The 24,827-nt window shown below is 52.4% G+C and overlaps 44 non-coding genes across 44 annotated transcripts; all 44 read left to right on the plus strand.

Annotated features, from left to right (window-relative positions):
• Positions 1 to 2,522: 2,522 nt before the first annotated feature.
• Trnal-uag (transfer RNA leucine (anticodon UAG)) lies at positions 2,523 to 2,604 on the plus strand. The gene has a single exon. It is a non-coding gene; the product is annotated as a tRNA-Leu (tRNA).
• Positions 2,605 to 3,049: 445 nt separating this feature from the next.
• Positions 3,050 to 3,121, plus strand: Trnae-cuc (transfer RNA glutamic acid (anticodon CUC)). Its single transcript has one exon. It is a non-coding gene; the product is annotated as a tRNA-Glu (tRNA).
• Positions 3,122 to 3,512: 391 nt separating this feature from the next.
• Trnah-gug (transfer RNA histidin (anticodon GUG)) lies at positions 3,513 to 3,584 on the plus strand. The gene has a single exon. It is a non-coding gene; the product is annotated as a tRNA-His (tRNA).
• Positions 3,585 to 4,037: 453 nt separating this feature from the next.
• Positions 4,038 to 4,119, plus strand: Trnal-uag (transfer RNA leucine (anticodon UAG)). The gene has a single exon. It is a non-coding gene; the product is annotated as a tRNA-Leu (tRNA).
• Positions 4,120 to 4,564: 445 nt separating this feature from the next.
• Trnae-cuc (transfer RNA glutamic acid (anticodon CUC)) lies at positions 4,565 to 4,636 on the plus strand. The gene has a single exon. It is a non-coding gene; the product is annotated as a tRNA-Glu (tRNA).
• Positions 4,637 to 5,027: 391 nt separating this feature from the next.
• Trnah-gug (transfer RNA histidin (anticodon GUG)) lies at positions 5,028 to 5,099 on the plus strand. The gene has a single exon. It is a non-coding gene; the product is annotated as a tRNA-His (tRNA).
• Positions 5,100 to 5,552: 453 nt separating this feature from the next.
• Trnal-uag (transfer RNA leucine (anticodon UAG)) lies at positions 5,553 to 5,634 on the plus strand. Its single transcript has one exon. It is a non-coding gene; the product is annotated as a tRNA-Leu (tRNA).
• Positions 5,635 to 6,079: 445 nt separating this feature from the next.
• On the plus strand, positions 6,080 to 6,151 carry Trnae-cuc (transfer RNA glutamic acid (anticodon CUC)). The gene has a single exon. It is a non-coding gene; the product is annotated as a tRNA-Glu (tRNA).
• Positions 6,152 to 6,542: 391 nt separating this feature from the next.
• Trnah-gug (transfer RNA histidin (anticodon GUG)) lies at positions 6,543 to 6,614 on the plus strand. The gene has a single exon. It is a non-coding gene; the product is annotated as a tRNA-His (tRNA).
• A 453-nt stretch (positions 6,615 to 7,067) lies between these two features.
• Positions 7,068 to 7,149, plus strand: Trnal-uag (transfer RNA leucine (anticodon UAG)). Its single transcript has one exon. It is a non-coding gene; the product is annotated as a tRNA-Leu (tRNA).
• Positions 7,150 to 7,594: 445 nt separating this feature from the next.
• Trnae-cuc (transfer RNA glutamic acid (anticodon CUC)) lies at positions 7,595 to 7,666 on the plus strand. Its single transcript has one exon. It is a non-coding gene; the product is annotated as a tRNA-Glu (tRNA).
• A 391-nt stretch (positions 7,667 to 8,057) lies between these two features.
• On the plus strand, positions 8,058 to 8,129 carry Trnah-gug (transfer RNA histidin (anticodon GUG)). Its single transcript has one exon. It is a non-coding gene; the product is annotated as a tRNA-His (tRNA).
• A 453-nt stretch (positions 8,130 to 8,582) lies between these two features.
• Trnal-uag (transfer RNA leucine (anticodon UAG)) lies at positions 8,583 to 8,664 on the plus strand. Its single transcript has one exon. It is a non-coding gene; the product is annotated as a tRNA-Leu (tRNA).
• Positions 8,665 to 9,109: 445 nt separating this feature from the next.
• Positions 9,110 to 9,181, plus strand: Trnae-cuc (transfer RNA glutamic acid (anticodon CUC)). Its single transcript has one exon. It is a non-coding gene; the product is annotated as a tRNA-Glu (tRNA).
• Positions 9,182 to 9,572: 391 nt separating this feature from the next.
• Trnah-gug (transfer RNA histidin (anticodon GUG)) lies at positions 9,573 to 9,644 on the plus strand. Its single transcript has one exon. It is a non-coding gene; the product is annotated as a tRNA-His (tRNA).
• Positions 9,645 to 10,097: 453 nt separating this feature from the next.
• Positions 10,098 to 10,179, plus strand: Trnal-uag (transfer RNA leucine (anticodon UAG)). The gene has a single exon. It is a non-coding gene; the product is annotated as a tRNA-Leu (tRNA).
• A 445-nt stretch (positions 10,180 to 10,624) lies between these two features.
• Trnae-cuc (transfer RNA glutamic acid (anticodon CUC)) lies at positions 10,625 to 10,696 on the plus strand. The gene has a single exon. It is a non-coding gene; the product is annotated as a tRNA-Glu (tRNA).
• Positions 10,697 to 11,087: 391 nt separating this feature from the next.
• Positions 11,088 to 11,159, plus strand: Trnah-gug (transfer RNA histidin (anticodon GUG)). The gene has a single exon. It is a non-coding gene; the product is annotated as a tRNA-His (tRNA).
• Positions 11,160 to 11,612: 453 nt separating this feature from the next.
• On the plus strand, positions 11,613 to 11,694 carry Trnal-uag (transfer RNA leucine (anticodon UAG)). The gene has a single exon. It is a non-coding gene; the product is annotated as a tRNA-Leu (tRNA).
• Positions 11,695 to 12,139: 445 nt separating this feature from the next.
• Trnae-cuc (transfer RNA glutamic acid (anticodon CUC)) lies at positions 12,140 to 12,211 on the plus strand. The gene has a single exon. It is a non-coding gene; the product is annotated as a tRNA-Glu (tRNA).
• A 391-nt stretch (positions 12,212 to 12,602) lies between these two features.
• On the plus strand, positions 12,603 to 12,674 carry Trnah-gug (transfer RNA histidin (anticodon GUG)). Its single transcript has one exon. It is a non-coding gene; the product is annotated as a tRNA-His (tRNA).
• A 453-nt stretch (positions 12,675 to 13,127) lies between these two features.
• Trnal-uag (transfer RNA leucine (anticodon UAG)) lies at positions 13,128 to 13,209 on the plus strand. Its single transcript has one exon. It is a non-coding gene; the product is annotated as a tRNA-Leu (tRNA).
• A 445-nt stretch (positions 13,210 to 13,654) lies between these two features.
• Trnae-cuc (transfer RNA glutamic acid (anticodon CUC)) lies at positions 13,655 to 13,726 on the plus strand. The gene has a single exon. It is a non-coding gene; the product is annotated as a tRNA-Glu (tRNA).
• Positions 13,727 to 14,117: 391 nt separating this feature from the next.
• Positions 14,118 to 14,189, plus strand: Trnah-gug (transfer RNA histidin (anticodon GUG)). The gene has a single exon. It is a non-coding gene; the product is annotated as a tRNA-His (tRNA).
• A 453-nt stretch (positions 14,190 to 14,642) lies between these two features.
• Trnal-uag (transfer RNA leucine (anticodon UAG)) lies at positions 14,643 to 14,724 on the plus strand. The gene has a single exon. It is a non-coding gene; the product is annotated as a tRNA-Leu (tRNA).
• Positions 14,725 to 15,169: 445 nt separating this feature from the next.
• On the plus strand, positions 15,170 to 15,241 carry Trnae-cuc (transfer RNA glutamic acid (anticodon CUC)). The gene has a single exon. It is a non-coding gene; the product is annotated as a tRNA-Glu (tRNA).
• Positions 15,242 to 15,632: 391 nt separating this feature from the next.
• Trnah-gug (transfer RNA histidin (anticodon GUG)) lies at positions 15,633 to 15,704 on the plus strand. Its single transcript has one exon. It is a non-coding gene; the product is annotated as a tRNA-His (tRNA).
• Positions 15,705 to 16,160: 456 nt separating this feature from the next.
• Positions 16,161 to 16,243, plus strand: Trnal-uag (transfer RNA leucine (anticodon UAG)). Its single transcript has one exon. It is a non-coding gene; the product is annotated as a tRNA-Leu (tRNA).
• Positions 16,244 to 16,693: 450 nt separating this feature from the next.
• Trnae-cuc (transfer RNA glutamic acid (anticodon CUC)) lies at positions 16,694 to 16,766 on the plus strand. The gene has a single exon. It is a non-coding gene; the product is annotated as a tRNA-Glu (tRNA).
• Positions 16,767 to 17,162: 396 nt separating this feature from the next.
• On the plus strand, positions 17,163 to 17,234 carry Trnah-gug (transfer RNA histidin (anticodon GUG)). Its single transcript has one exon. It is a non-coding gene; the product is annotated as a tRNA-His (tRNA).
• A 458-nt stretch (positions 17,235 to 17,692) lies between these two features.
• Positions 17,693 to 17,774, plus strand: Trnal-uag (transfer RNA leucine (anticodon UAG)). Its single transcript has one exon. It is a non-coding gene; the product is annotated as a tRNA-Leu (tRNA).
• Positions 17,775 to 18,221: 447 nt separating this feature from the next.
• Trnae-cuc (transfer RNA glutamic acid (anticodon CUC)) lies at positions 18,222 to 18,294 on the plus strand. The gene has a single exon. It is a non-coding gene; the product is annotated as a tRNA-Glu (tRNA).
• Positions 18,295 to 18,682: 388 nt separating this feature from the next.
• Trnah-gug (transfer RNA histidin (anticodon GUG)) lies at positions 18,683 to 18,754 on the plus strand. Its single transcript has one exon. It is a non-coding gene; the product is annotated as a tRNA-His (tRNA).
• A 455-nt stretch (positions 18,755 to 19,209) lies between these two features.
• Positions 19,210 to 19,291, plus strand: Trnal-uag (transfer RNA leucine (anticodon UAG)). The gene has a single exon. It is a non-coding gene; the product is annotated as a tRNA-Leu (tRNA).
• A 452-nt stretch (positions 19,292 to 19,743) lies between these two features.
• Trnae-cuc (transfer RNA glutamic acid (anticodon CUC)) lies at positions 19,744 to 19,816 on the plus strand. The gene has a single exon. It is a non-coding gene; the product is annotated as a tRNA-Glu (tRNA).
• Positions 19,817 to 20,210: 394 nt separating this feature from the next.
• Trnah-gug (transfer RNA histidin (anticodon GUG)) lies at positions 20,211 to 20,283 on the plus strand. The gene has a single exon. It is a non-coding gene; the product is annotated as a tRNA-His (tRNA).
• A 459-nt stretch (positions 20,284 to 20,742) lies between these two features.
• Trnal-uag (transfer RNA leucine (anticodon UAG)) lies at positions 20,743 to 20,825 on the plus strand. The gene has a single exon. It is a non-coding gene; the product is annotated as a tRNA-Leu (tRNA).
• A 446-nt stretch (positions 20,826 to 21,271) lies between these two features.
• Trnae-cuc (transfer RNA glutamic acid (anticodon CUC)) lies at positions 21,272 to 21,343 on the plus strand. Its single transcript has one exon. It is a non-coding gene; the product is annotated as a tRNA-Glu (tRNA).
• Positions 21,344 to 21,736: 393 nt separating this feature from the next.
• Trnah-gug (transfer RNA histidin (anticodon GUG)) lies at positions 21,737 to 21,808 on the plus strand. Its single transcript has one exon. It is a non-coding gene; the product is annotated as a tRNA-His (tRNA).
• Positions 21,809 to 22,264: 456 nt separating this feature from the next.
• Positions 22,265 to 22,346, plus strand: Trnal-uag (transfer RNA leucine (anticodon UAG)). Its single transcript has one exon. It is a non-coding gene; the product is annotated as a tRNA-Leu (tRNA).
• Positions 22,347 to 22,791: 445 nt separating this feature from the next.
• Positions 22,792 to 22,864, plus strand: Trnae-cuc (transfer RNA glutamic acid (anticodon CUC)). Its single transcript has one exon. It is a non-coding gene; the product is annotated as a tRNA-Glu (tRNA).
• Positions 22,865 to 23,256: 392 nt separating this feature from the next.
• Trnah-gug (transfer RNA histidin (anticodon GUG)) lies at positions 23,257 to 23,329 on the plus strand. The gene has a single exon. It is a non-coding gene; the product is annotated as a tRNA-His (tRNA).
• Positions 23,330 to 23,783: 454 nt separating this feature from the next.
• On the plus strand, positions 23,784 to 23,865 carry Trnal-uag (transfer RNA leucine (anticodon UAG)). The gene has a single exon. It is a non-coding gene; the product is annotated as a tRNA-Leu (tRNA).
• A 449-nt stretch (positions 23,866 to 24,314) lies between these two features.
• Trnae-cuc (transfer RNA glutamic acid (anticodon CUC)) lies at positions 24,315 to 24,387 on the plus strand. The gene has a single exon. It is a non-coding gene; the product is annotated as a tRNA-Glu (tRNA).
• The last annotated feature ends 440 nt before the right edge of the window (positions 24,388 to 24,827 follow it).

The raw sequence follows: 24,827 nt of genomic DNA on the forward strand, positions 1-24,827 counted from the left end.
CGGGACAACTTCTTGGAACAACAAGGGAAAACCTCCACCGTAACATGAACCAAGTTCAGAGGGTGATTTTCATTAACCACTGCATTCTCTCCAGGAGTTACTTTATAGCACAGATCTTCCCACTACCGAAAATGATTGGAAAAAAGATAATGTCTACCATTGCCAGCTATCTTTGGAGAGGGGATATATTCAGAGTCGACGCAAAAACTGCGACCTTAGATCCCAGGAATGGAGGTTTGGGGTTAGTTGACATCAGAAATAAGGCGTCTGCGCTTTTTATAAAAAGGACCGCCACTATCCTTAGCGACCACGCTGATAGCATTACAACTAAATTATTTGAAGTTGTCAGGCCTGCCAGTTTACAGGCGCCGGTGAATGTGCAAAAAATAAATAACCGGCTCCAGTACGTTCGTGTATATTTTGTGGAATTCAGCTATCTCGGCGGTGTCATCATCAACTCACGACGGATCACGGCCCGCGATATTCTGTGCCATCGAAAGAAAATGGAGGGGAGAAACAAATTGGAAAGTAAATACCCACACACTGATTGGGACGCCATATGGAAAAATATTAATATGCGTGGTCTACCATCGGACGTCAAGTCAGCGTGGTATAAAACAGTGAATGAGACCGTAAGCACCAATGAAAGGTTACATGCAATCGGCGTTAGCGACACGAACCTATGTCTCAAATGTAAATTGATCGACACGTTAGTGCACAGATTCACGTGCGGTGGCAATCTACAACTCTGTAATTGGATTAGGGAACAACTGGCTTTTCTTACGAGATCTTCGGTGGAAAATTTTCCCCCTGTTACATTCCTCAGGCCTCAGACTTGCTATTTTCCAGCAGCAAAAAACAACTCGGTCCATTGGTTAATGGGACACTATGTGAATTACGTAATTAATCACGTGGGAAATGACAATTCCACTGATTTTTACATGTACTTGAAGTGTGCTTTTTATAACGCCCTGAAATATAAAGACCACAAGAAAAACTACGGCAATATGCTTAAAATTGTATTCGAGCGACTGGGCATTGGTTGACAAGCCAACGAGATAAACAAAAATCGTTTATTTAAGCGAAACGACGCTTAAACAAAAACAATTGGGGAGAAGTACAATTTTACAGTTTCATATTACAATCACTTATCCTCTGCTGGCAAAGAAGGCTATTTTGTTTATTGCACAGAAGAAGCCGAAGCCGAAAGCCAGTATCGCAGGGTTAAAGATAAATTGTTTTCTTATACATTCATTTTATGACTGAGAAGGAAGTCTCATTTGTTTCCATGGAAGGGAACATACTTTTTTATTATTATTATTAATCTCAAGAAGGAAAGGAGGCTATGGAATTAGTGCCTTAACATAAAATTCCTTCTTCACATTCCATGAAGATTTTTCTTTTACAATAAAAAAAATTAACAAACAAACAAAAATAATAATAATAACAATAAAAAAACTAAACAGAAATTAAAAAAATAATATACAGGTTCAGGGTCCACTACTTCCTACAACTTTATTATATATTACAAAGAAGTATGCTAGGTTGACGAGAAGCAGTGGATGAGAAAAAAAAAAAAAAAAAAAAAAAAAAAAGCACTAAAGCTATAACCTTCAATCTCTATTGCCTCGGCATGACATAAATTTTTTGTTTCAAATGAAGCATCTTTTGGTTCAGGATTTCGAAGGCAAAACAGCATATATCTACGTATACACAAGATGTAAAATTTCTTATTGAAAACTATGATAAAGACACGCCTCAGCAACAGGACTGGGTGGAGACATAGCGGCCAGGCCTCGAGATTTTGACCCCTGCCCGCTTTGCCTCCGCCTGCCTCATGCTGCTTATAAAAAAAAAAAAAAAAAAAAAAAAAAAGAGGCCCGGGTAAAAAAAAAAAAAAAAGAGGTAGCAAAAAAAAAAAAAAAAAAAACAAAAAGAAACAAAAAAGAAAGAAAAAAAAAAAAACATAAAAACAAAGAATCAATCCAAAGAAAAAACAAAAAAAAAATAAAAAAAAAAAAAAAAAAAATAAAAAAAAAAAAAAAAAAAAAAAAATCCTGGTCACGGCAATTTTTGAAAGTTTCTCCTTGCTGCCGTTGCATTGACGATAGTGCACGAGTACCCGAAATCACAGTGCTTCCTTGGTTTTTCACTCGTGTTCCGCAGGCCGCAGTCCGTACTACCACTTCATCACAAGTGCAACCTTCTTGAGCTCACATATGTCTGTTACATGGAACATTCTAGCTCCGCCCGACAGGTACAGCTATGATACTTTAGTGGTTACGGAAAGCCCAGGTTTCGAAACATGGTCACGGCACGAAAACGTCTCTTGATGCTGTCTCCTTAACTGCGACAGCTACAGACAAGTGGCGTCGCTACCATACGGCGGGCACGGCACTTTCTTGTTGTGGATGGCCTAAAGAGATGCTTCCAGTGGACATGGCACGGCGATTGCCAAGATACTTCCATTTCGAAGTGACCTTTGTAGTACAAATGAAACGTTTTGCCGCTGCTGCTCCAACGGTAACGTGGCCGAGCGGTCTAAGGCGCTGGTTTTAGGCACCAGTCTCTTCGGAGGCGTGGGTTCGAATCCCACTGTTGCCAATTTTGACGTCTCATTTTTGTGCCGATGCGGTGTGTTCTCGTGGGGTAGGACGCAGCTCTTGTGACGCGCGTGTTGTGTAGGTAGCGTGGCCGAGCGGTCTAAGGCGCTGGTATCAGGCACCAGTCTCTTTGGAGGCGTGGGTTCCAAACCCACAGGTGCCAAACGTGTAATGTTGCCTGTGTCGTAGACAGCTGCACTCATTGCCCGCAAAGAAAACGGCACAACAAGGCGTGAGCGTCTGTTTCGTGAATTGTCGTAGAACAGTGCGTGGTGCAACGACAGGATTTGTAGGCGCCTTTTGCTCTCATCATTGCTGGCGTTCGTCTCCACGAAATGCGTCCGGAGCACGCCGCTCTATAACGCGAGAGAGTGGATTTTTTTACACTTGTCGTCGATTAACCGTGGGTTGCTGCTGCGTTCGCTGGAGGAGCGCTGCCGTCGTTATCCGGTGTGGTCTAGTGGCTAGGATACCTGGCTCTCACCCAGGAGGCCCGGGTTCGATTCCCGGTACCGGAAGTGCGCGTTTTTGTTGCTCCTCTTATGCGACTTGTCTCGACTTTGCTCGACTGACGCTACGCTGACGCGTGCACAAAGCCACGTTAAGTATGATTCGTTGCAACACCTGACGGCGAGAGAGATGGGCGTCTATCCACTTGTTATCCAGCCACATACCGGTACCTGTTGTCAAGAGGCTTGGAGGTCTGCAACACATTGCCACGGAGGTGGATGCAGCTAACCACTGTAGTTAGTGTACTGACAGCGCAGGCACGTTCATTAGCTCGCATGCATGTGATGGAGACCGTGTCTGCCACTGCTGTGGCGTACACCTTGGCCTAGGCTTAGGCTTTGCTGTGTATCGACACTTGCATTCCAGCCAGCTGCTTCCGTGGGCGCCTCCGTGGCCATGGCCGTGATCGTCTAGTGGTTAGGACATTGCGTTGTGGCCGCAATAACCCAGGTTCGAATCCTGGTCACGGCAATTTTTGAAAGTTTCTCCTTGCTGCCGTTGCATTGACGATAGTGCACGAGTACCCGAAATCACAGTGCTTCCTTGGTTTTTCACTCGTGTTCCGCAGGCCGCAGTCCGTACTACCACTTCATCACAAGTGCAACCTTCTTGAGCTCACATATGTCTGTTACATGGAACATTCTAGCTCCGCCCGACAGGTACAGCTATGATACTTTAGTGGTTACGGAAAGCCCAGGTTTCGAAACATGGTCACGGCACGAAAACGTCTCTTGATGCTGTCTCCTTAACTGCGACAGCTACAGACAAGTGGCGTCGCTACCATACGGCGGGCACGGCACTTTCTTGTTGTGGATGGCCTAAAGAGATGCTTCCAGTGGACATGGCACGGCGATTGCCAAGATACTTCCATTTCGAAGTGACCTTTGTAGTACAAATGAAACGTTTTGCCGCTGCTGCTCCAACGGTAACGTGGCCGAGCGGTCTAAGGCGCTGGTTTTAGGCACCAGTCTCTTCGGAGGCGTGGGTTCGAATCCCACCGTTGCCAATTTTGACGTCTCATTTTTGTGCCGATGCGGTGTGTTCTCGTGGGGTAGGACGCAGCTCTTGTGACGCGCGTGTTGTGTAGGTAGCGTGGCCGAGCGGTCTAAGGCGCTGGTATCAGGCACCAGTCTCTTTGGAGGCGTGGGTTCCAAACCCACAGGTGCCAAACGTGTAATGTTGCCTGTGTCGTAGACAGCTGCACTCATTGCCCGCAAAGAAAACGGCACAACAAGGCGTGAGCGTCTGTTTCGTGAATTGTCGTAGAACAGTGCGTGGTGCAACGACAGGATTTGTAGGCGCCTTTTGCTCTCATCATTGCTGGCGTTCGTCTCCACGAAATGCGTCCGGAGCACGCCGCTCTATAACGCGAGAGAGTGGATTTTTTTACACTTGTCGTCGATTAACCGTGGGTTGCTGCTGCGTTCGCTGGAGGAGCGCTGCCGTCGTTATCCGGTGTGGTCTAGTGGCTAGGATACCTGGCTCTCACCCAGGAGGCCCGGGTTCGATTCCCGGTACCGGAAGTGCGCGTTTTTGTTGCTCCTCTTATGCGACTTGTCTCGACTTTGCTCGACTGACGCTACGCTGACGCGTGCACAAAGCCACGTTAAGTATGATTCGTTGCAACACCTGACGGCGAGAGAGATGGGCGTCTATCCACTTGTTATCCAGCCACATACCGGTACCTGTTGTCAAGAGGCTTGGAGGTCTGCAACACATTGCCACGGAGGTGGATGCAGCTAACCACTGTAGTTAGTGTACTGACAGCGCAGGCACGTTCATTAGCTCGCATGCATGTGATGGAGACCGTGTCTGCCACTGCTGTGGCGTACACCTTGGCCTAGGCTTAGGCTTTGCTGTGTATCGACACTTGCATTCCAGCCAGCTGCTTCCGTGGGCGCCTCCGTGGCCATGGCCGTGATCGTCTAGTGGTTAGGACATTGCGTTGTGGCCGCAATAACCCAGGTTCGAATCCTGGTCACGGCAATTTTTGAAAGTTTCTCCTTGCTGCCGTTGCATTGACGATAGTGCACGAGTACCCGAAATCACAGTGCTTCCTTGGTTTTTCACTCGTGTTCCGCAGGCCGCAGTCCGTACTACCACTTCATCACAAGTGCAACCTTCTTGAGCTCACATATGTCTGTTACATGGAACATTCTAGCTCCGCCCGACAGGTACAGCTATGATACTTTAGTGGTTACGGAAAGCCCAGGTTTCGAAACATGGTCACGGCACGAAAACGTCTCTTGATGCTGTCTCCTTAACTGCGACAGCTACAGACAAGTGGCGTCGCTACCATACGGCGGGCACGGCACTTTCTTGTTGTGGATGGCCTAAAGAGATGCTTCCAGTGGACATGGCACGGCGATTGCCAAGATACTTCCATTTCGAAGTGACCTTTGTAGTACAAATGAAACGTTTTGCCGCTGCTGCTCCAACGGTAACGTGGCCGAGCGGTCTAAGGCGCTGGTTTTAGGCACCAGTCTCTTCGGAGGCGTGGGTTCGAATCCCACCGTTGCCAATTTTGACGTCTCATTTTTGTGCCGATGCGGTGTGTTCTCGTGGGGTAGGACGCAGCTCTTGTGACGCGCGTGTTGTGTAGGTAGCGTGGCCGAGCGGTCTAAGGCGCTGGTATCAGGCACCAGTCTCTTTGGAGGCGTGGGTTCCAAACCCACAGGTGCCAAACGTGTAATGTTGCCTGTGTCGTAGACAGCTGCACTCATTGCCCGCAAAGAAAACGGCACAACAAGGCGTGAGCGTCTGTTTCGTGAATTGTCGTAGAACAGTGCGTGGTGCAACGACAGGATTTGTAGGCGCCTTTTGCTCTCATCATTGCTGGCGTTCGTCTCCACGAAATGCGTCCGGAGCACGCCGCTCTATAACGCGAGAGAGTGGATTTTTTTACACTTGTCGTCGATTAACCGTGGGTTGCTGCTGCGTTCGCTGGAGGAGCGCTGCCGTCGTTATCCGGTGTGGTCTAGTGGCTAGGATACCTGGCTCTCACCCAGGAGGCCCGGGTTCGATTCCCGGTACCGGAAGTGCGCGTTTTTGTTGCTCCTCTTATGCGACTTGTCTCGACTTTGCTCGACTGACGCTACGCTGACGCGTGCACAAAGCCACGTTAAGTATGATTCGTTGCAACACCTGACGGCGAGAGAGATGGGCGTCTATCCACTTGTTATCCAGCCACATACCGGTACCTGTTGTCAAGAGGCTTGGAGGTCTGCAACACATTGCCACGGAGGTGGATGCAGCTAACCACTGTAGTTAGTGTACTGACAGCGCAGGCACGTTCATTAGCTCGCATGCATGTGATGGAGACCGTGTCTGCCACTGCTGTGGCGTACACCTTGGCCTAGGCTTAGGCTTTGCTGTGTATCGACACTTGCATTCCAGCCAGCTGCTTCCGTGGGCGCCTCCGTGGCCATGGCCGTGATCGTCTAGTGGTTAGGACATTGCGTTGTGGCCGCAATAACCCAGGTTCGAATCCTGGTCACGGCAATTTTTGAAAGTTTCTCCTTGCTGCCGTTGCATTGACGATAGTGCACGAGTACCCGAAATCACAGTGCTTCCTTGGTTTTTCACTCGTGTTCCGCAGGCCGCAGTCCGTACTACCACTTCATCACAAGTGCAACCTTCTTGAGCTCACATATGTCTGTTACATGGAACATTCTAGCTCCGCCCGACAGGTACAGCTATGATACTTTAGTGGTTACGGAAAGCCCAGGTTTCGAAACATGGTCACGGCACGAAAACGTCTCTTGATGCTGTCTCCTTAACTGCGACAGCTACAGACAAGTGGCGTCGCTACCATACGGCGGGCACGGCACTTTCTTGTTGTGGATGGCCTAAAGAGATGCTTCCAGTGGACATGGCACGGCGATTGCCAAGATACTTCCATTTCGAAGTGACCTTTGTAGTACAAATGAAACGTTTTGCCGCTGCTGCTCCAACGGTAACGTGGCCGAGCGGTCTAAGGCGCTGGTTTTAGGCACCAGTCTCTTCGGAGGCGTGGGTTCGAATCCCACCGTTGCCAATTTTGACGTCTCATTTTTGTGCCGATGCGGTGTGTTCTCGTGGGGTAGGACGCAGCTCTTGTGACGCGCGTGTTGTGTAGGTAGCGTGGCCGAGCGGTCTAAGGCGCTGGTATCAGGCACCAGTCTCTTTGGAGGCGTGGGTTCCAAACCCACAGGTGCCAAACGTGTAATGTTGCCTGTGTCGTAGACAGCTGCACTCATTGCCCGCAAAGAAAACGGCACAACAAGGCGTGAGCGTCTGTTTCGTGAATTGTCGTAGAACAGTGCGTGGTGCAACGACAGGATTTGTAGGCGCCTTTTGCTCTCATCATTGCTGGCGTTCGTCTCCACGAAATGCGTCCGGAGCACGCCGCTCTATAACGCGAGAGAGTGGATTTTTTTACACTTGTCGTCGATTAACCGTGGGTTGCTGCTGCGTTCGCTGGAGGAGCGCTGCCGTCGTTATCCGGTGTGGTCTAGTGGCTAGGATACCTGGCTCTCACCCAGGAGGCCCGGGTTCGATTCCCGGTACCGGAAGTGCGCGTTTTTGTTGCTCCTCTTATGCGACTTGTCTCGACTTTGCTCGACTGACGCTACGCTGACGCGTGCACAAAGCCACGTTAAGTATGATTCGTTGCAACACCTGACGGCGAGAGAGATGGGCGTCTATCCACTTGTTATCCAGCCACATACCGGTACCTGTTGTCAAGAGGCTTGGAGGTCTGCAACACATTGCCACGGAGGTGGATGCAGCTAACCACTGTAGTTAGTGTACTGACAGCGCAGGCACGTTCATTAGCTCGCATGCATGTGATGGAGACCGTGTCTGCCACTGCTGTGGCGTACACCTTGGCCTAGGCTTAGGCTTTGCTGTGTATCGACACTTGCATTCCAGCCAGCTGCTTCCGTGGGCGCCTCCGTGGCCATGGCCGTGATCGTCTAGTGGTTAGGACATTGCGTTGTGGCCGCAATAACCCAGGTTCGAATCCTGGTCACGGCAATTTTTGAAAGTTTCTCCTTGCTGCCGTTGCATTGACGATAGTGCACGAGTACCCGAAATCACAGTGCTTCCTTGGTTTTTCACTCGTGTTCCGCAGGCCGCAGTCCGTACTACCACTTCATCACAAGTGCAACCTTCTTGAGCTCACATATGTCTGTTACATGGAACATTCTAGCTCCGCCCGACAGGTACAGCTATGATACTTTAGTGGTTACGGAAAGCCCAGGTTTCGAAACATGGTCACGGCACGAAAACGTCTCTTGATGCTGTCTCCTTAACTGCGACAGCTACAGACAAGTGGCGTCGCTACCATACGGCGGGCACGGCACTTTCTTGTTGTGGATGGCCTAAAGAGATGCTTCCAGTGGACATGGCACGGCGATTGCCAAGATACTTCCATTTCGAAGTGACCTTTGTAGTACAAATGAAACGTTTTGCCGCTGCTGCTCCAACGGTAACGTGGCCGAGCGGTCTAAGGCGCTGGTTTTAGGCACCAGTCTCTTCGGAGGCGTGGGTTCGAATCCCACCGTTGCCAATTTTGACGTCTCATTTTTGTGCCGATGCGGTGTGTTCTCGTGGGGTAGGACGCAGCTCTTGTGACGCGCGTGTTGTGTAGGTAGCGTGGCCGAGCGGTCTAAGGCGCTGGTATCAGGCACCAGTCTCTTTGGAGGCGTGGGTTCCAAACCCACAGGTGCCAAACGTGTAATGTTGCCTGTGTCGTAGACAGCTGCACTCATTGCCCGCAAAGAAAACGGCACAACAAGGCGTGAGCGTCTGTTTCGTGAATTGTCGTAGAACAGTGCGTGGTGCAACGACAGGATTTGTAGGCGCCTTTTGCTCTCATCATTGCTGGCGTTCGTCTCCACGAAATGCGTCCGGAGCACGCCGCTCTATAACGCGAGAGAGTGGATTTTTTTACACTTGTCGTCGATTAACCGTGGGTTGCTGCTGCGTTCGCTGGAGGAGCGCTGCCGTCGTTATCCGGTGTGGTCTAGTGGCTAGGATACCTGGCTCTCACCCAGGAGGCCCGGGTTCGATTCCCGGTACCGGAAGTGCGCGTTTTTGTTGCTCCTCTTATGCGACTTGTCTCGACTTTGCTCGACTGACGCTACGCTGACGCGTGCACAAAGCCACGTTAAGTATGATTCGTTGCAACACCTGACGGCGAGAGAGATGGGCGTCTATCCACTTGTTATCCAGCCACATACCGGTACCTGTTGTCAAGAGGCTTGGAGGTCTGCAACACATTGCCACGGAGGTGGATGCAGCTAACCACTGTAGTTAGTGTACTGACAGCGCAGGCACGTTCATTAGCTCGCATGCATGTGATGGAGACCGTGTCTGCCACTGCTGTGGCGTACACCTTGGCCTAGGCTTAGGCTTTGCTGTGTATCGACACTTGCATTCCAGCCAGCTGCTTCCGTGGGCGCCTCCGTGGCCATGGCCGTGATCGTCTAGTGGTTAGGACATTGCGTTGTGGCCGCAATAACCCAGGTTCGAATCCTGGTCACGGCAATTTTTGAAAGTTTCTCCTTGCTGCCGTTGCATTGACGATAGTGCACGAGTACCCGAAATCACAGTGCTTCCTTGGTTTTTCACTCGTGTTCCGCAGGCCGCAGTCCGTACTACCACTTCATCACAAGTGCAACCTTCTTGAGCTCACATATGTCTGTTACATGGAACATTCTAGCTCCGCCCGACAGGTACAGCTATGATACTTTAGTGGTTACGGAAAGCCCAGGTTTCGAAACATGGTCACGGCACGAAAACGTCTCTTGATGCTGTCTCCTTAACTGCGACAGCTACAGACAAGTGGCGTCGCTACCATACGGCGGGCACGGCACTTTCTTGTTGTGGATGGCCTAAAGAGATGCTTCCAGTGGACATGGCACGGCGATTGCCAAGATACTTCCATTTCGAAGTGACCTTTGTAGTACAAATGAAACGTTTTGCCGCTGCTGCTCCAACGGTAACGTGGCCGAGCGGTCTAAGGCGCTGGTTTTAGGCACCAGTCTCTTCGGAGGCGTGGGTTCGAATCCCACCGTTGCCAATTTTGACGTCTCATTTTTGTGCCGATGCGGTGTGTTCTCGTGGGGTAGGACGCAGCTCTTGTGACGCGCGTGTTGTGTAGGTAGCGTGGCCGAGCGGTCTAAGGCGCTGGTATCAGGCACCAGTCTCTTTGGAGGCGTGGGTTCCAAACCCACAGGTGCCAAACGTGTAATGTTGCCTGTGTCGTAGACAGCTGCACTCATTGCCCGCAAAGAAAACGGCACAACAAGGCGTGAGCGTCTGTTTCGTGAATTGTCGTAGAACAGTGCGTGGTGCAACGACAGGATTTGTAGGCGCCTTTTGCTCTCATCATTGCTGGCGTTCGTCTCCACGAAATGCGTCCGGAGCACGCCGCTCTATAACGCGAGAGAGTGGATTTTTTTACACTTGTCGTCGATTAACCGTGGGTTGCTGCTGCGTTCGCTGGAGGAGCGCTGCCGTCGTTATCCGGTGTGGTCTAGTGGCTAGGATACCTGGCTCTCACCCAGGAGGCCCGGGTTCGATTCCCGGTACCGGAAGTGCGCGTTTTTGTTGCTCCTCTTATGCGACTTGTCTCGACTTTGCTCGACTGACGCTACGCTGACGCGTGCACAAAGCCACGTTAAGTATGATTCGTTGCAACACCTGACGGCGAGAGAGATGGGCGTCTATCCACTTGTTATCCAGCCACATACCGGTACCTGTTGTCAAGAGGCTTGGAGGTCTGCAACACATTGCCACGGAGGTGGATGCAGCTAACCACTGTAGTTAGTGTACTGACAGCGCAGGCACGTTCATTAGCTCGCATGCATGTGATGGAGACCGTGTCTGCCACTGCTGTGGCGTACACCTTGGCCTAGGCTTAGGCTTTGCTGTGTATCGACACTTGCATTCCAGCCAGCTGCTTCCGTGGGCGCCTCCGTGGCCATGGCCGTGATCGTCTAGTGGTTAGGACATTGCGTTGTGGCCGCAATAACCCAGGTTCGAATCCTGGTCACGGCAATTTTTGAAAGTTTCTCCTTGCTGCCGTTGCATTGACGATAGTGCACGAGTACCCGAAATCACAGTGCTTCCTTGGTTTTTCACTCGTGTTCCGCAGGCCGCAGTCCGTACTACCACTTCATCACAAGTGCAACCTTCTTGAGCTCACATATGTCTGTTACATGGAACATTCTAGCTCCGCCCGACAGGTACAGCTATGATACTTTAGTGGTTACGGAAAGCCCAGGTTTCGAAACATGGTCACGGCACGAAAACGTCTCTTGATGCTGTCTCCTTAACTGCGACAGCTACAGACAAGTGGCGTCGCTACCATACGGCGGGCACGGCACTTTCTTGTTGTGGATGGCCTAAAGAGATGCTTCCAGTGGACATGGCACGGCGATTGCCAAGATACTTCCATTTCGAAGTGACCTTTGTAGTACAAATGAAACGTTTTGCCGCTGCTGCTCCAACGGTAACGTGGCCGAGCGGTCTAAGGCGCTGGTTTTAGGCACCAGTCTCTTCGGAGGCGTGGGTTCGAATCCCACCGTTGCCAATTTTGACGTCTCATTTTTGTGCCGATGCGGTGTGTTCTCGTGGGGTAGGACGCAGCTCTTGTGACGCGCGTGTTGTGTAGGTAGCGTGGCCGAGCGGTCTAAGGCGCTGGTATCAGGCACCAGTCTCTTTGGAGGCGTGGGTTCCAAACCCACAGGTGCCAAACGTGTAATGTTGCCTGTGTCGTAGACAGCTGCACTCATTGCCCGCAAAGAAAACGGCACAACAAGGCGTGAGCGTCTGTTTCGTGAATTGTCGTAGAACAGTGCGTGGTGCAACGACAGGATTTGTAGGCGCCTTTTGCTCTCATCATTGCTGGCGTTCGTCTCCACGAAATGCGTCCGGAGCACGCCGCTCTATAACGCGAGAGAGTGGATTTTTTTACACTTGTCGTCGATTAACCGTGGGTTGCTGCTGCGTTCGCTGGAGGAGCGCTGCCGTCGTTATCCGGTGTGGTCTAGTGGCTAGGATACCTGGCTCTCACCCAGGAGGCCCGGGTTCGATTCCCGGTACCGGAAGTGCGCGTTTTTGTTGCTCCTCTTATGCGACTTGTCTCGACTTTGCTCGACTGACGCTACGCTGACGCGTGCACAAAGCCACGTTAAGTATGATTCGTTGCAACACCTGACGGCGAGAGAGATGGGCGTCTATCCACTTGTTATCCAGCCACATACCGGTACCTGTTGTCAAGAGGCTTGGAGGTCTGCAACACATTGCCACGGAGGTGGATGCAGCTAACCACTGTAGTTAGTGTACTGACAGCGCAGGCACGTTCATTAGCTCGCATGCATGTGATGGAGACCGTGTCTGCCACTGCTGTGGCGTACACCTTGGCCTAGGCTTAGGCTTTGCTGTGTATCGACACTTGCATTCCAGCCAGCTGCTTCCGTGGGCGCCTCCGTGGCCATGGCCGTGATCGTCTAGTGGTTAGGACATTGCGTTGTGGCCGCAATAACCCAGGTTCGAATCCTGGTCACGGCAATTTTTGAAAGTTTCTCCTTGCTGCCGTTGCATTGACGATAGTGCACGAGTACCCGAAATCACAGTGCTTCCTTGGTTTTTCACTCGTGTTCCGCAGGCCGCAGTCCGTACTACCACTTCATCACAAGTGCAACCTTCTTGAGCTCACATATGTCTGTTACATGGAACATTCTAGCTCCGCCCGACAGGTACAGCTATGATACTTTAGTGGTTACGGAAAGCCCAGGTTTCGAAACATGGTCACGGCACGAAAACGTCTCTTGATGCTGTCTCCTTAACTGCGACAGCTACAGACAAGTGGCGTCGCTACCATACGGCGGGCACGGCACTTTCTTGTTGTGGATGGCCTAAAGAGATGCTTCCAGTGGACATGGCACGGCGATTGCCAAGATACTTCCATTTCGAAGTGACCTTTGTAGTACAAATGAAACGTTTTGCCGCTGCTGCTCCAACGGTAACGTGGCCGAGCGGTCTAAGGCGCTGGTTTTAGGCACCAGTCTCTTCGGAGGCGTGGGTTCGAATCCCACCGTTGCCAATTTTGACGTCTCATTTTTGTGCCGATGCGGTGTGTTCTCGTGGGGTAGGACGCAGCTCTTGTGACGCGCGTGTTGTGTAGGTAGCGTGGCCGAGCGGTCTAAGGCGCTGGTATCAGGCACCAGTCTCTTTGGAGGCGTGGGTTCCAAACCCACAGGTGCCAAACGTGTAATGTTGCCTGTGTCGTAGACAGCTGCACTCATTGCCCGCAAAGAAAACGGCACAACAAGGCGTGAGCGTCTGTTTCGTGAATTGTCGTAGAACAGTGCGTGGTGCAACGACAGGATTTGTAGGCGCCTTTTGCTCTCATCATTGCTGGCGTTCGTCTCCACGAAATGCGTCCGGAGCACGCCGCTCTATAACGCGAGAGAGTGGATTTTTTTACACTTGTCGTCGATTAACCGTGGGTTGCTGCTGCGTTCGCTGGAGGAGCGCTGCCGTCGTTATCCGGTGTGGTCTAGTGGCTAGGATACCTGGCTCTCACCCAGGAGGCCCGGGTTCGATTCCCGGTACCGGAAGTGCGCGTTTTTGTTGCTCCTCTTATGCGACTTGTCTCGACTTTGCTCGACTGACGCTACGCTGACGCGTGCACAAAGCCACGTTAAGTATGATTCGTTGCAACACCTGACGGCGAGAGAGATGGGCGTCTATCCACTTGTTATCCAGCCACATACCGGTACCTGTTGTCAAGAGGCTTGGAGGTCTGCAACACATTGCCACGGAGGTGGATGCAGCTAACCACTGTAGTTAGTGTACTGACAGCGCAGGCACGTTCATTAGCTCGCATGCATGTGATGGAGACCGTGTCTGCCACTGCTGTGGCGTACACCTTGGCCTAGGCTTAGGCTTTGCTGTGTATCGACACTTGCATTCCAGCCAGCTGCTTCCGTGGGCGCCTCCGTGGCCATGGCCGTGATCGTCTAGTGGTTAGGACATTGCGTTGTGGCCGCAATAACCCAGGTTCGAATCCTGGTCACGGCAATTTTTGAAAGTTTCTCCTTGCTGCCGTTGCATTGACGATAGTGCACGAGTACCCGAAATCACAGTGCTTCCTTGGTTTTTCACTCGTGTTCCGCAGGCCGCAGTCCGTACTACCACTTCATCACAAGTGCAACCTTCTTGAGCTCACATATGTCTGTTACATGGAACATTCTAGCTCCGCCCGACAGGTACAGCTATGATACTTTAGTGGTTACGGAAAGCCCAGGTTTCGAAACATGGTCACGGCACGAAAACGTCTCTTGATGCTGTCTCCTTAACTGCGACAGCTACAGACAAGTGGCGTCGCTACCATACGGCGGGCACGGCACTTTCTTGTTGTGGATGGCCTAAAGAGATGCTTCCAGTGGACATGGCACGGCGATTGCCAAGATACTTCCATTTCGAAGTGACCTTTGTAGTACAAATGAAACGTTTTGCCGCTGCTGCTCCAACGGTAACGTGGCCGAGCGGTCTAAGGCGCTGGTTTTAGGCACCAGTCTCTTCGGAGGCGTGGGTTCGAATCCCACCGTTGCCAATTTTGACGTCTCATTTTTGTGCCGATGCGGTGTGTTCTCGTGGGGTAGGACGCAGCTCTTGTGACGCGCGTGTTGTGTAGGTAGCGTGGCCGAGCGGTCTAAGGCGCTGGTATCAGGCACCAGTCTCTTTGGAGGCGTGGGTTCCAAACCCACAGGTGCCAAACGTGTAATGTTGCCTGTGTCGTAGACAGCTGCACTCATTGCCCGCAAAGAAAACGGCACAACAAGGCGTGAGCGTCTGTTTCGTGAATTGTCGTAGAACAGTGCGTGGTGCAACGACAGGATTTGTAGGCGCCTTTTGCTCTCATCATTGCTGGCGTTCGTCTCCACGAAATGCGTCCGGAGCACGCCGCTCTATAACGCGAGAGAGTGGATTTTTTTACACTTGTCGTCGATTAACCGTGGGTTGCTGCTGCGTTCGCTGGAGGAGCGCTGCCGTCGTTATCCGGTGTGGTCTAGTGGCTAGGATACCTGGCTCTCACCCAGGAGGCCCGGGTTCGATTCCCGGTACCGGAAGTGCGCGTTTTTGTTGCTCCTCTTATGCGACTTGTCTCGACTTTGCTCGACTGACGCTACGCTGACGCGTGCACAAAGCCACGTTAAGTATGATTCGTTGCAACACCTGACGGCGAGAGAGATGGGCGTCTATCCACTTGTTATCCAGCCACATACCGGTACCTGTTGTCAAGAGGCTTGGAGGTCTGCAACACATTGCCACGGAGGTGGATGCAGCTAACCACTGTAGTTAGTGTACTGACAGCGCAGGCACGTTCATTAGCTCGCATGCATGTGATGGAGACCGTGTCTGCCACTGCTGTGGCGTACACCTTGGCCTAGGCTTAGGCTTTGCTGTGTATCGACACTTGCATTCCAGCCAGCTGCTTCCGTGGGCGCCTCCGTGGCCATGGCCGTGATCGTCTAGTGGTTAGGACATTGCGTTGTGGCCGCAATAACCCAGGTTCGAATCCTGGTCACGGCAATTTTTGAAAGTTTCTCCTTGCTGCCGTTGCATTGACGATAGTGCACGAGTACCCGAAATCACAGTGCTTCCTTGGTTTTTCACTCGTGTTCCGCAGGCCGCAGTCCGTACTACCACTTCATCACAAGTGCAACCTTCTTGAGCTCACATATGTCTGTTACATGGAACATTCTAGCTCCGCCCGACAGGTACAGCTATGATACTTTAGTGGTTACGGAAAGCCCAGGTTTCGAAACATGGTCACGGCACAGCACGCGATCTAGTGATGCTGTCTCCTTAACTGCGACAGCTACAGACAAGTGGCGTCGCTACCATACGGCGGGGCACGGCATTTTCTTGTTGTGGACGGCCTAAAGAGATGCTTCCAGTGGACATGGCACGGCGATTGCCAAGATACTTCCATTTCGAAGTGACCTTTGTAGTACAAATGAAACGTTTTGCCGCTGCTGCTCCAACGGTAACGTGGGCCGAGCGGTCTAAGGCGCTGGTTTTAGGCACCAGTCTCTTCGGAGGCGTGGGTTCGAATCCCACCGTTGCCAATTTTGACGTCTCATTTTTGTGCCGATGCGGTGTGTTCTCGTGGGGTAGGACGCAGCTCTTGTGACGCGCGTGTTGTGTAGGTAGCGTGGCCGAGCGGTCTCAGGCGCTGGTATCAGGCACCAGTCTCTTCGGAGGCGTGGGTTCCAAACCCACAGGTGCCCAAACGTGATAATGTAGCCTGTGTCGTAGACAGCTGCACTCATTGCCCGCAAAGAAAACGGCACAACAAGGCGTGAGCGTCTGTTTCGTGAATTGTCGTAGAACAGTGCGTGGTGCAACGACAGGATTTGTAGGCGCCCTTTTGCTCTCATCATTGCTGGCGTTCGTCTCCACGAAATGCGTCCGGAGCACGCCGCTCTATAACGCGCGAGAGTGGATTTTTTTACACTTGTCGTCGAATTAACCGTGGGTTGCTGCTGCGTTCGCTGGAGGAGCGCTGCCGGTCGTTATCCGGTGTGGTCTAGTGGCTAGGATACCTGGCTCTCACCCAGGAGGCCCGGGTTCGATTCCCGGTACCGGGAAGTGCGCGTTTTTGTTGCTCCTCTTATGCGACTTGTCTCGACTTTGCTCGACTGACGCTACGCTGACGCGTGCACAAAGCCACGTTAAGTATGATTCGTATGCAACACCTGACGGCGAGAGTAGATGCGGGCGTCTATCCACTTGTTATCCAGCCACATACCGGTACCTGTTGTCAAGAGGCTTGGAGGTCTGCACACATTGCCACGGAGGTGGATGCAGCTAACCACTGTAGTTAGTGTACTGACAGCGCAGGCACGTTCATTAGCTCGCATGCATGTGATGGAGACCGTGTCTGCCACTGCTGTGGCGTACACCTTGGCCTAGGCTTAGGCTTTGCTGTGTATCGTACACTTGCATTCCAGCCAGCTGCTTCCGTGGGGCGCCTCCGTGGCCATGGCCGTGATCGTCTAGTGGTTAGGACATTGCGTTGTGGCCGCAATAACCCAGGTTCGAATCCTGGTCACGGCAATTTTTGAAAGTTTCTCCTTGCTGCCGTTTGCATTGACGATAGTGCACGAGTACCCGAAATCACAGTGCTTCCTTGGTTTTTCACTCGTGTTCCGCAGGCCGCAGTCCGTACTACCACTTCATCACAAGTGCAACCTTCTTGAGCTCACATATGTCTGTTACATGGAACATTCTAAGCTCCGCCCGACAGGGTACAGCTATGATACTTTAGTGGTTACGGAAAGCCCAGGTTTCGAAACATGGTCACGGCACGAAAACGTCTCTTGATGCTGTCTCCTTAACCTGCGACAGCTACAGACAAGTGGCGTCGCTACCATACGGCGGGGCACGGCATTTTCTTGTTGTGGACGGCCTAAAGAGATGCTTCCAGTGGACATGGCACGGCGATTGCCAAGATACTTCCATTTCGAAGTGACCTTTGTAGTACAAATGAAACGTTTTGCCGCTGCTGCTCCAACGGTAACGTGGCCGAGCGGTCTAAGGCGCTGGTTTTAGGCACCAGTCTCTTCGGAGGCGTGGGTTCGAATCCCACCGTTGCCAATTTTGACGTCTCATTTTTGTGCCGATGCGGTGTGTGTTCTCGTGGGGTAGGACGCAGCTCTTGTGACGCGCGTGTTGTGTAGGTAGCGTGGCCGAGCGGTCTCAGGCGCTGGTATCAGGCACCAGTCTCTTCGGAGGCGTGGGTTCCAAACCCACAGGTGCCAAACGTGTAATGTAGCCTGTGTCGTAGACAGCTGCACTCATTGCCCGCAAAGAAAACGGCACAACAAGGCGTGAGCGTCTGTTTCGTGAATTGTCGTAGAACAGTGCGTGGGTGCAACGACAGGATTTGTAGGCGCCTTTTGCTCTCATCATTGCTGGCGTTCGTCTCCACGAAATGCGTCCGGAGCACGCCGCTCTATAACGCGCGAGAGTGGATTTTTTTACACTTGTCGTCGATTAACCGTGGTTGCTGCTGCGTTCGCTGGAGGAGCGCTGCCGTCGTTATCCGGTGTTGGTCTAGTGGCTAGGATACCTGGCTCTCACCCAGGAGGCCCGGGTTCGATTCCCGGTACCGGAAGTGCGCGTTTTTGTTGCTCCTCTTATGCGACTTGTCTCGACTTTGCTCGACTGACGCTACGCTGACGCGTGCACAAAGCCACGTAAGTATGATTCGTTGCAACACCTGACGGCGAGAGAGATGCGGCGTCTATCCACTTGTTATCCAGCCACATACCGGTACCTGTTGTCAAGAGGCTTGGAGGTCTTGCAACACATTGCCACGGAGGTGGATGCAGCTAACCACTGTAGTTAGTGTACTGACAGCGCAGGCACGTTCATTTGCTCGCATGCATGTGATGGAGATCGTGTCTGCCACTGCTGTGGCGTACACCTTGGCCTAGGCTTTGAGCGGTGTATCGACACTTGCATTCCAGCCAGCTGCTTCCGTGGGCGCCTCCGTGGCCATGGCCGTGATCGTCTAGTGGTTAGGACATTGCGTTGTGGCCGCAATAACCCAGGTTCGAATCCTGGTCACGGCAATTTTTGAAAGTTTCTCCTTGCTGCCGTTGCATTGACGATAGTGCACGAGTACCCGAAATCACAGTGCTTCCTTGGTTTTTCACTCGTGTTCCGCAGGCCGCAAGTCCGTACTACCACTTCATCACAAGTGCAACCTTCTTGAGCTCACATATGTCTGTTACATGGAACATTCTAGCTCCGCCCGACAGGTACAGCTATGATACTTTAGTGGTTACGGAAAGCCCAGGTTTCGAAACATGGTCACGGCACGAAAACGTCTCTTGATGCTGTCTCCTTAACTGCGACAGCTACAGACAAGTGGCGTCGCTACCATACGGCGGGGCACGGCATTTTCTTGTTGTGGACGGCCTAAAGAGATGCTTCCAGTGGACATGGCACGGCGATTGCCAAGATACTTCCATTTCGAAGTGACCTTTGTAGTACAAATGAAACGTTTTGCCGCTGCTGCTCCAACGGTAACGTGGCCGAGCGGTCTAAGGCGCTGGTTTTAGGCACCAGTCTCTTCGGAGGCGTGGGTTCGAATCCCACCGTTGCCAATTTTGGACGTCTCATTTTTGTGCCGATGCGGTGTGTTCTCGTGGTGGTAGGACGCAGCTCTTGTGACGCGCGTGTTGTGTAGGTAGCGTGGCCGAGCGGTCTAAGGCGCTGGTATCAGGCACCAGTCCTCTTTGGAGGCGTGGGTTCACAAACCCACAGGTGCCAAACGTGTAATGTTGCCTGTGTCGTAGACAGCTGCACTCATTGCCCGCAAAGAAAAACGGCACAACAAGGCGTGAGCGTCTGTTTCGTGAATTGTCGTAGAACAGTGCGTGGTGCAACGACAGGATTTGTAGGCGCCTTTTTGCTCTCATCATTGCTGGCGTTCGTCTCCACGAAATGCGTCCGGAGCACGCCGCTCTATAACGCGAGAGAGTGGATTTTTTTTACACTTGTCGTCGATTAACCGTGGGTTGCTGCTGCGTTCGCTGGAGGAGCGCTGCCGTCGTTATCCGGTGTGGTCCTAGTGGCTAGGATACCTGGCTCTCACCCAGGAGGCCCGGGTTCGATTCCCGGTACCGGAAAGTGCGCGTTTTTGTTGCTCCTCTTATGCGACTTGTCTCGACTTTGCTCGACTGACGCTACGCTGACGCGTGCACAAAGCCACCGTTAAGTATGATTCGTTGCAACACCTGACGGCGAGAGAGATGGGCGTCTATCCACTTGTTATCCAGCCACATACCGGTACCTGTTGTCAAGAGGCTTGGAGGTCTGCAACACAATTGCCACGGAGGTGGATGCAGCTAACCACTGTAGTTAGTGTACTGACAGCGCAGGCACGTTCATTAGCTCGCATGCATGTGATGGAGACCGTGTCTGCCACTGCTGTGCGTACACCTTGGCCTAGGCTTAGGCTTTGCTGTGTATCGACACTTGCATTCCAGCCAGCTGCTTCCGTGGGCGCCTCCGTTGGCCATGGCCGTGATCGTCTAGTGGTTTAGGACATTGCGTTGTGGCCGCAATAACCCAGGTTCGAATCCTGGTCACGGCAATTTTTGAAAGTTTCTCCTTGCTGCCGTTGCATTGACGATTGTGCACGAGTACCCGAAATCACAGTGCTTCCTTGGTTTTTCACTCGTGTTCCGCAGGCCGCAGTCCGTACTACCACTTCATCACAAGTGCAACCTTCTTGAGCTCACATATGTCTGTTACATGGAACCATTCTAGCTCCGCCCGACAGGTACAGCTATGATACTTTAGTGGTTACGGAAAGCCCAGGTTTCGAAACATGGTCACGGCACGAAAACGTCTCTTGATGCTGTCTCCTTAACTGCGACAGCTACAGACAAGTGGCGTCGCTACCATACGGCGGGCACGGCATTTTCTTGTTGTGGGGGACGGCCCTAAAGAGATGCTTCCAGTGGACATGGCACGGCGATTGCCAAGATACTTCCATTTCGAAGTGACCTTTGTAGTAACAAATGAAACGTTTTGCCGCTGCTGCTCCAACGGTAACGTGGCCGAGCGGTCTAAGGCGCTGGTTTTAGGCACCAGTCTCTTCGGAGGCGTGGGTTCGAATCACCACCGTTGCCAATTTTGACGTCTCATTTTTGTGCCGATGCGGTGTGTTCTCGTGGGGTAGGACGCAGCTCTTGTGACGCGCGTGTTGTGTAGGTAGCGTGGCCGAGCGGTCTCAGGCGCTGGTATCAGGCACCAGTCTCTTCGGAGGCGTGGGTTCCAAACCCACAGGTGCCAAACGTGTAATGTAGCCTGTGTCGTAGACAGCTGCACTCATTGCCCGCAAAGAAAACGGCACAACAAGGCGTGAGCGTCTGTTTCGTGAATTGTCGTAGAACAGTGCGTGGTGCAACGACAGGATTTGTAGGCGCCTTTTGCTCTCATCATTGCTGGCGTTCGTCTCCACGAAATGCGTCCGGAGCACGCCGCTCTATAACGCGCGGAGAGTGGATTTTTTTACACTTGTCGTCGATTAACCGTGGGTTGCTGCTGCGTTCGCTGGAGGAGCGCTGCCGTCGTTATCCGGTGTGGTCTAGTGGCTAGGATACCTGGCTCTCACCCAGGAGGCCCGGGTTCGATTCCCGGTACCGGAAGTGCGCGTTTTTGTTGCTCCTCTTATGCGACTTGTCTCGACTTTGCTCGACTGACGCTACGCTGACGCGTGCACAAAGCCACGTTAAGTATGATTCGTTGCAAACACCTGACGGCGAGAGAGATGCGGCGTCTATCCACTTGTTATCCAGCCACATACCGGTACCTGTTGTCAAGAGGCTTGGAGGTCTGCAACACATTGCCACGGAGGTGGATGCAGCTAACCACTGTAGTTAGTGTACTGACAGCGCAGGCACGTTCATTAGCTCGCATGCATGTGATGGAGACCGTGTCTGCCACTGCTGTGGCGTACACCTTGGCCTAGGCTTAGGCTTTGCTGTGTATCGACACTTGCATTCCAGCCAGCTGCTTCCGTGGGCGCCTCCGTGGCCATGGCCGTGATCGTCTAGTGGTTAGGACATTGCGTTGTGGCCGCAATAACCCAGGTTCGAATCCTGGTCACGGCAATTTTTGAAAGTTTCTCCTTGCTGCCGTTGCATTGACGATAGTGCACGAGTACCCGAAATCACAGTGCTTCCTTGGTTTTTCACTCGTGTTCCGCAGGCCGCAGTCCGTACTACCACTTCATCACAAGTGCAACCTTCTTGAGCTCACATATGTCTGTTACATGGAAACATTCTAGCTCCGCCCGACAGGTACAGCTATGATACTTTAGTGGTTACGGAAAGCCCAGGTTTCGAAACATGGTCACGGCACGAAAACGTCTCTTGATGCTGTCTCCTTAACTGCGACAGCTACAGACAAGTGGCGTCGCTACCATACGGCGGGGCACGGCATTTTCTTGTTGTGGACGGCCTAAAGAGATGCTTCCAGTGGACATGGCACGGCGATTGCCAAGATACTTCCATTTCGAAGTGACCTTTGTAGTACAAATGAAACGTTTTTGCCGCTGCTGCTCCAACGGTAACGTGGCCGAGCGGTCTAAGGCGCTGGTTTTAGGCACCAGTCTCTTCGGAGGCGTGGGTTCGAATCCCACCGTTGCCAATTTTGACGTCTCATTTTTGTGCCGATGCGGTGTGTTCTCGTGGGGTAGGACGCAGCTCTTGTGACGCGCGTGTTGTGTAGGTAGCGTGGCCGAGCGGTCTCAGGCGCTGGTATCAGGCACCAGTCTCTTCGGAGGCGTGGGTTCCAAACCCACAGGTGCCAAACGTGTAATGTAGCCTGTGTCGTAGACAGCTGCACTCATTGCCCGCAAAGAAAACGGCACAACAAGGCGTGAGCGTCTGTTTCGTGAATTGTCGTAGAACAGTGCGTGGTGCAACGACAGGATTTGTAGGCGCCTTTTGCTCTCATCATTGCTGGCGTTCGTCTCCACGAAATGCGTCCGGAGCACGCCGCTCTATAACGCGCGAGAGTGGATTTTTTTACACTTGTCGTCGATTAACCGTGGGTTGCTGCTGCGTTCGCTGGAGGAGCGCTGCCGTCGTTATCCGGTGTGGTCTAAGTGGCTAGGATACCTGGCTCTCACCCAGGAGGCCCGGGTTCGATTCCCGGTACCGGAAGTGCGCGTTTTTGTTGCTCCTCTTATGCGACTTGTCTCGACTTTGCTCGACTGACGCTACGCTGACGCGTGCACAAAGCCACGTTAAGTATGATTCGTTGCAACACCTGACGGCGAGAGAGATGCGGCGTCTATCCACTTGTTATCCAGCCACATACCGGTACCTGTTGTCAAGAGGCTTGGAGGTCTGCAACACATTGCCACGGAGGTGGATGCAGCTAACCACTGTAGTTAGTGTACTGACAGCGCAGGCACGTTCATTAGCTCGCATGCATGTGATGGAGACCGTGTCTGCCACTGCTGTGGCGTACACCTTGGCCTAGGCTTAGGCTTTGCTGTGTATCGACACTTGCATTCCAGCCAGCTGCTTCCGTGGGCGCCTCCGTGGCCATGGCCGTGATCGTCTAGTGGTTTAGGACATTGCGTTGTGGCCGCAATAACCCAGGTTCGAATCCTGGTCACGGCAATTTTTGAAAGTTTCTCCTTGCTGCCGTTGCATTGACGATAGTGCACGAGTACCCGAAATCACAGTGCTTCCTTGGTTTTTCACTCGTGTTCCGCAAGGCCGCAGTCCGTACTACCACTTCATCACAAGTGCAACCTTCTTGAGCTCACATATGTCTGTTACATGGAACATTCTAGCTCCGCCCGACAGGTACAGCTATGATACTTTAGTGGTTACGGAAAGCCCAGGTTTCGAAACATGGTCACGGCACGAAAACGTCTCTTGATGCTGTCTCCTTAACTGCGACAGCTACAGACAAGTGGCGTCGCTACCATACGGCGGGCACGGCATTTTCTTGTTGTGGACGGCCTAAAGAGATGCTTCCAGTGGACATGGCACGGCGATTGCCAAGATACTTCCATTTCGAAGTGACCTTTGTAGTACAAATGAAACGTTTTGCCGCTGCTGCTCCAACGGTAACGTGGCCGAGCGGTCTAAGGCGCTGGTTTTAGGCACCAGTCTCTTCGGAGGCGTGGGTTCGAATCCCACCGTTGCCAATTTTGACGTCTCATTTTTGTGCCGATGCGGTGTGTGTTCTCGTGGGGTAGGACGCAGCTCTTGTGACGCGCGTGTTGTGTAGGTAGCGTGGCCGAGCGGTCTCAGGCGCTGGTATCAGGCACCAGTCTCTTCGGAGGCGTGGGTTCCAAACCCACAGGTGCCAAACGTGTAATGTAGCCTGTGTCGTAGACAGCTGCACTCATTGCCCGCAAAGAAAACGGCACAACAAGGCGTGAGCGTCTGTTTCGTGAATTGTCGTAGAACAGTGCGTGGATGCAACGACAGGATTTTGTAGGCGCCTTTTGCTCTCATCATTGCTGGCGTTCGTCTCCACGAAATGCGTCCGGAGCACGCCGCTCTATAACGCGCGAGAGTGGATTTTTTTTACACTTGTCGTCGATTACCGTGGGTTGCTGCTGCGTTCGCTGGAGGAGCGCTGCCGTCGTTATCCGGTGTGGTCTAGTGGCTAGGATACCTGGCTCTCACCCAGGAGGCCCCGGGTTCGATTCCCGGTACCGGAAGTGCGCGTTTTTGTTGCTCCTCTTATGCGACTTGTCTCGACTTTGCTCGACTGACGCTACGCTGACGCGTGCACAAAGCCACGTTAAGTATGATTCGTTGCAACACCTGACGGCGAGAGAGATGCGGCGTCTATCCACTTGTTATCCAGCCACATACCGGTACCTGTTGTCAAGAGGCTTGGAGGTCTGCAACACATTGCCACGGAGGTGGATGCAGCTAACCACTGTAGTTAGTGTACTGACAGCGCAGGCACGTTCATTTGCTCGCATGCATGTGATGGAGATCGTGTCTGCCACTGCTGTGGCGTACACCTTGGCCTAGGCTTTGCTGTGTATCGACACTTGCATTCCAGCCAGCTGCTTCCGTGGGGCGCCTCCGTGGCCATGGCCGTGATCGTCTAGTGGTTAGGACATTGCGTTGTGAACACGCGATCTAGTGT

The sequence above is a fragment of the Schistocerca gregaria genome, unplaced genomic scaffold (genome assembly GCF_023897955.1).
Source record: "Schistocerca gregaria isolate iqSchGreg1 unplaced genomic scaffold, iqSchGreg1.2 ptg000887l, whole genome shotgun sequence".
NCBI classification, from domain to species: domain Eukaryota; kingdom Metazoa; phylum Arthropoda; class Insecta; order Orthoptera; family Acrididae; genus Schistocerca; species Schistocerca gregaria.